The sequence below is a fragment of the Penaeus chinensis genome, chromosome 31, assembly GCF_019202785.1.
Source record: "Penaeus chinensis breed Huanghai No. 1 chromosome 31, ASM1920278v2, whole genome shotgun sequence".
Lineage (NCBI taxonomy): Eukaryota > Metazoa > Arthropoda > Malacostraca > Decapoda > Penaeidae > Penaeus > Penaeus chinensis.
In genome coordinates, this window is record NC_061849.1 from 10072701 (window position 1) to 10080200 (window position 7500).

Below are 7500 nucleotides of genomic sequence, written 5' to 3' on the forward strand. Positions count from 1 at the left end.
AAAGAGAGAGAGGAGATGAGAGAGAGAGAGAGAGAGAGAGAGAGAAACCAACAGACAGACAGACAGACAAAGCCAAACCGACGAATGGAACACGCAGAAAGCGAAAGACAGACTCGAGAGACAGTCTCGCGCGAAATGAAACCCATCGACTCCTGTAAACATCATTATCAGTCATCAAAGCAATTCGCTCCAATTGGAATCAGCCGCCGTGTGATAGATTGGCCCTCTCAGCTCCCTCTCTGGCGGCGTGTGCTTGGCCTGGCTGTGCCCCTTCACCGCTGGTTTGCTCCCCTTCTCCCATTTCTGGTATTTCTGTTGTTATCTCTCTCCCTTTCTCTTCTCTGTCTCTGTCTCTGCCTCTCTCTATCTCTGCCTCTCTCTCTCTCTCTCTCTCTCTCTCTCTCTCTCTCTCTCTCTCTCTCTCTCTCTCTCTCTCTCTCTCTATCTATCTATCTCTATCTATCTATCTAACTATCTATCAATCTATCTCTCTTTCTTTCTCTCTGTTTGTCTGTCTCTGTCTATTTCCCTCTCTTTATTTCTTTTTATATCTCTGTCGGCTTCTCAATACATATACATATATATATATATATATATATATATATATATATATATATATATATACATATATATGAATATATATACATATGTACATATATACATATACATATCAAACACTTGCTTCCTTGAAAGGGTCTCCACGTAAACAACAGGTTACAGGTATCCTCTCCAACGCCCCCCTCACATTCCACAGGTCAGAAAAGAGGAGAGAGGGTATCTGTCTGGGGTATGGGATACCCTAGAGGCCAAGATGGATTCGGTAATCTAGCATGAGATCAGGAAGCTTTTATGCCATAAGAGGCAACCACACTTAGAGCCGGTGCGTTAGTGTCACAGTAAAGGCGTGGGCTAATATTGGGAAGGTTATGGAAAAAAATGCTTAAGTATCGCCTTTACTTCTTTTTAGTGTTCTATAGTCTATGTATTTTTGACGAAGATAAAATCGAAACCGGTCAAATACATCTCTTGTATTGTGAAGATCTTCATTCTCATCCATACCTTTTATACATATGTATATATGAATATATATATATATATATATATATATATATACATACTCGTGTGTATGTGTGTGTGTGTGTGTGTATATATATATATATATATATATATATATATATATATATATATATATATACGTATGTATATATAGATATATATATATATAAATATATATGTATATATATTCATATATACATACATATATATACCTACGTATATATATATATATATATATATATATATATATATATACATATATACATGTGTGTGTGTGTATGTATATATATATATATATATATATATATATATATGTATATATATAAATATAAATATATATGTATATATATTCATATATACATACATATATATACCTATGTATATATATATATATATATATATATATATATATATATATATATACACACACATATGTATGTATGGATATTTTTTTCAAATTAATTAAGTTCACATAAAGCCATCAAATCATTAGAAATACTAAAAATGAACTGCTGGGTAATATCAGCGGTAAATTGCATAGTGCCAACAAATCAGTCAAGTTAATACGGGTGCCAGGCAACTCTGGTACCCATGGCAATGAGCAGGCGGACAAATCAGCCGGGTCATCGGGTAACCTGGACCTTAACAGAGTCCAAACAGATCTCAGGTGTTTTGTGTCTCTTATAAAAGGAAAAATACAACTCCTGTGGCAAAGTGAGTGGATCAACCTGCACATGAACAATAAACATAAAACAGCCATAGAAAATTGAATCACAGCCCACAGAAGAAAAAAATATATAAACAGAAGGGAGGAGGGGGTGATGGCGCGTCTGAGGATTAACACGCCTCATTCTCATTTCCTCACCTTCCAATAAACTATCTTTTAATAATATGCCATCGATACAGCAACGATAGACAGACCTTAAGAAATTACATCAGAATCAAAAATATACCATCTACAACATCAAATCTTTTATCAGATGATGAAAAAAATAACCCTTAAAGTAATCACTTTTCTAAGGCAAGACAAAACTTTGTACCTATTCTAGACTGAAACAATGAACAGGATCCATGGGCTTAATACCCTTGGCCACTTGCCGTTGTTCGATAGCCAAGAAATGCAACAAATGAAAAAAATGTAAAATAAACGGACGAGTCTCTCCCTTCACGGGCGCCTCAAAGGCGACAGTGCATAATCTAAGGCTTTATCAATACCAAAAAGTTCAGCAAGAAAGATCGATGAGTGATTCAGCAGTCCGAACCTCAATTCACATTCAGTCAACCATGCACCCGCTCCCTCACACACATCTGTCTTATAGCTGTTGGTATATATGAAAAAAAGAAAGTTGTTTAATAAGGATCTCTCTGAACCTCTGTCGTACCCCCACCTCTGGCGCCGTGGCCTTAGTTTCCATAAAGGTAAAATCGGGGGTCTTCCACGTTGCTACGTTTGACTGAACCAGGTTATCGATGGTAAAGGGATCAAATGCCGTTTTACTAGCTGCTCAAGAGTTTCGCGTCCCTTTCAGAAACCGCACTGCTTGTCAACCAGTAAATCGGTATTTAGAAAATGCAATAGCTTACTGTTAACAATTCGTTCCATGACCTTGCATAAGCAACTTGCCAACGCAATTGGGCGGTAGGAGAAGGCGGATCTAGGAATTCCCCCTACTTTCAATTCATGATTGATGCAGACGAAGTGCCAGAAGTTTGAAACAGCTCAGCTTTTCCCAATTTCATTGTACACTTCTAGCAACTTAATCATGGCATCTTGATTAAGATGCTTTATCATCTCCTAACGAATCTTACCGGGGCCTGGGGACGTTCCTCTACAGGCTTCTAGAGATCGGACAACCTCATCCATTGCTAGGTCTTTATTGTAATCAAAGTCATCTCCTGTGGCAAAGTGAATAGGTTGCAGCTCAGCTGCTTCCTTGGCGGTCAGGCATGCAGGAAGAGGATTTTCTGAGCTGCTTGTATATGACAACTGCCTGGCGAGTACAATAGCAATGTCTCTAGGGGAATCGAAATATGTACCCTCTTGAATTATGTTTTTAATTATTTTATTATTTATTTATTTATTTTATTAGCAGTGGACGAAACCAGTGTTATTGTTGTATTGTTATTCCTTATAGAAACGAAGTCTCTTCTAGCTTGTCTTCTTGTTCTATGAGCCCTTGCTCTTGCTAGTTCGCAATTGCAGAAGTTCTCGATATTGATGTTATTGAAAAAATACACAGCGCCCTGTGGCAATCTGGCATCCACCATGGAATTCTTTGCTTAACGCTATCTGTGTAAGTCTTGGGAATGGATATCACTACCGCATTTAAGATAGAATATTGAATATTGTTTACTTAATCATCAATGGTTCCTTCAACAACTTCGAGGTCGACGCTCCTTGTGAAGAAGCAATTTCTTTAGCTTTAGTTGCACTCTGTTGACAGACATGACTTGCACTAGGGGTGACGTTAGTTATTGCTGCAGCATAGGAAGTATCGAGCTTTTATGTCGAACTTCCCACTTTTCCTCTTAGCTCCAATATAACTAACCTTATTGTTTTTTTCAGTTTCCTCCTCCAGGCTGCTGCACTCAGTAGAGGCAGACTGAAATTTTCACTAGTACATGTGTCATGGGCGTCAGCACGTTTACGGAAACTGAATGTATTAGTGTCTTTGACAATACATCTTAACGAGAAGTGTCCAAATCTATTACAATGCATTGTTTTTTGGATGTCAGCTCTTACTTGGACACGTTCATATCCAACACTGACATACTCAGGGATTTTATTCAAAGCAAAAGCAAAAAATGAATTAACAAAATGAAACTTTTTGTTCGCACATTCTCATCCTTCTTAGCCATACAATTAACTGCATCTTGGTCCTTCATGCTCCCCAGGATTTCGCTTTTTTTTTTTTTTTTTCATTGTCCTCAAATCCCTGTGAAAGACACAGGTATTTGGGCCAATATAAATAGTTAATTTAATTCTGAAATCATGAATTTGCTTCGAACAAAATACAAATCGCCGACCAATTGACTATCAAGGACCTTTTTGATGATAAAGGGGTTCACATTCAAGAGCAATTGATTTTCATTCACGCATTTAACATTCGCGAACCTTGCATTTTAAGCAGGGATTTTGAAAGGAGTCTTCTGGGGATTCTATTGTTCAGGGTCGAGTTTGTTGTAGATCAGTCAGGAAGAGAAGAGGTAGCCGGGCTATCATTCATCCTTGGTTTCGGGCCAAGTTAACCCTGGACGCTGTCATTGCACATGCGCATTAGAGGTCTGGATTAAACTTTAATACTGGATTAACTTTTATGACGTATACAGAAGACGCCCCTACTTTCCATGTACCATCCGTGACTGGAACAGACTCCCACAACATATAATACACACCAACAAAGCAGACGCCTTCCACTAACTTACAAAAACACACCTCAGAACACATATATAAGACATCTAGGTTTAGTCACCCTCAACCTTTTCCCCCCAACAACCAACTCCCATATACGAGGGGCTTCAAAAAGTTCTTGGAAAAAAATCCATAACTAAAAATCATATGGAAGGATTTTGATTTCAATGCACCTGAACATTCTTGTACCAACGTGTTATAACATGTTCTAATATGAACCCTTAAATGCAGGTAATAACGCATCGCCTCCAGTTGGAAGTCATATGATCTGAACCATGTCAGAGCAGCTCTTTTTACATCTTCAACGATGGGAAATTGGTACCTTTTTATAAGCCTGGAAACAAAAAGAAGTCGGAAGGGGTTCAATCGGGGGATGCAAGGCGGATGTCGGACGATTTCCCATCGAAATTCACGTAGCACAGCTCTTGTCTGCTGAGCGCCGTGAGCAAGTGCATTGTCGTTATTTTGTTATTGCTAGTTATTTTGAAAATTAAGTCATTTTCTTTGAAAGCTACGGCTATACATTGTTAGCCTGATTTACATTTTCTGTGATTTCCAAGGGTAAACTATCCAAAGTAAGAGTTTAGTTATCAATTAGTAATCAAGAATGATTTTTATTTTGTTCTGTTATATCTAATCCACAGTAGACCTGCAGGTAGTGTCTGTGTCAGCCGAGTGCCCAGCAGCATGGGCAGAACTAATTATTGTAATTTACATTTATTTTACATCAGTTTTTTTTGTTTTGTTTTAATAAAACAACAGGAAATGCGAGCACCGTAACCCGATTTCATCCTCTCCCATCTCTTATATTTGTTATCTAAGTCTATATAACCTTTCTGAACCTTTTTAGTTACAAGATTCTTTGTCACTGAATCATAAGATTTAGAAAATGAATGGTGATGATGTATTTGTATTTTGGTGAATTAATTATTTTAGTTTACCCCTAAAAGTGTAAAAGAAAACGATTATCATAAAACATGAATTTTAAGGGGTATCTATCTTAGTTTGACCCATTAGCATTTACCTATATACTCTTTACGGAAACCAGATCTCAGATTTGTGTTGCGGTGATTACCAATAAAGAAAATAAAGATAAAAATGAAACTAATAAGGTAAACACAATAATGGCTTATCAAGGGGGGGGGGGGGCATGTGTTCTTTAAAGATAATTATATTTTTGTTAATAAGAATAAGAATGATAGTGATAACAACAGCAACAACAACAATAATAATAACACTTTTTATTATTGTTATTATCATTATCATTATTATTATCATTATTAGTATTATCATTATTATTATCATTATCATTATTATTATTATAATAACAGCAACAACAACAATAATAATAATAACACTTATTATTATTATTATTATTATTATTATTATTATTATTATTATTATTATTATTACTACTACTTCAGCTAGGACAGTTACTATTACTATTATTTGTTTTCATTATAATTATCCTTATCAGAATCAGAATCATGAACATCATTATTATTACCGTTATTGTTATTGTTATTGTCATTATTATTATCATTATTATTATTATTATCATCACTATTATTATTATCATTATTATTATCATTATTATTATTATTATTATCATTATTATTATTATTATTATTATCATTATTATTATTATTATTATTATTATTATCATCATCATCATGTGTGTGTGTGTGTGTGTGTGTGTGTGTGTGTGTGTGTGTGTGTGTGTGTGTGTGTGTGTGTGTGTGTGTGTGTGTGTGTGTTTATGTGTATATACATATATATACATATATATACATTTGCACGCACATGCACACGTACACACACACACACACACACACACACACACACACACACACACACACACACACACACACACACACACATATATATATATATATATATATATATATATATATATATATATACACACACACACACACACACACACATATATATATGTATATATATATATATATATATATATATATATATATACTTTTTCACATGTCTGATCACAGTGATGAAAAGTACAAACACCTTAATTTTTGTACATTTTGACTCGGAAATGATGTTTGTCAGACTTGCCACCATTACGCCCCAGATTTCGGCTTTGATTACTGTTAGAAAATAACGTTAAGCTTTACATCATGGTGTAAAAACAAATGGTATATAGCATTGCAATTTAAGTAACGGTCTTGTAAAATGTGAACGAATTACAAATAACAGTGATAATTACTAAAGAAGTTACATACATTTTAATCCGAGGTCTGGGCTCTGTCACCGCATTCGGATCCATTGTCGTTATGCTGCTCACTGGTGTGCACATTTTTTTCCTTCTTCTTCTCCTTCGTCTTCTTCTTCTTCTTCTTCTTCTTCTTCTTCTTCTTCTTCTTCTTCTTCTTCTTCTTCTTCTTCTTCTTCTTCTTCTATTATCTTCCTTTCTTTTCCTTTTTGGCGTGAGTGTGTACTTATCCAAGCGCCCAACATACCCCATGCAATATATCCCACTTTGTATGCATACTTCCAAATAAGTATTGAACAGTTGATGTTATGGAGTAAGCCAGGCGTTAACGTGGAAGAGAAAATCGAGGGGTTGCTATCATAAAATCATAACGTCCTTGTAGCCGTCGTTATCTGTAACAAAGAAAGAGGTTGTGCTTCCGTTATTAGAGCAACTGGGTGTATTCTTGACGTATTCTTGGTGCCTTTCATTTTTTCTTGGTTGTTAGGTAAGTTTGTTGGTTGTTGTCGTTGTTTTTTTTTTTTTTTGTCTTTTTTTGTTAATTGGTTCTCTCGATTACTTTGTTGGTTTCTTGGCAATTAAGTAGGTTAACTAGTTTCCTTGATTAATTGGGTCTTTTCTTGTCTAATATGTTTCCAGGTTCATTGACTGAGTGGTTACCGCCTTGGTTTAATGGTCAAAAGTTTGTTTCCTTGTTTATTAGGTGTATTACATTGAAATGAACGGCGGATATACGTTTTCTCCTGAGTCCCTACCTGTGTGTTGTTACCATGAGGCACGGGGCGTTTACTCG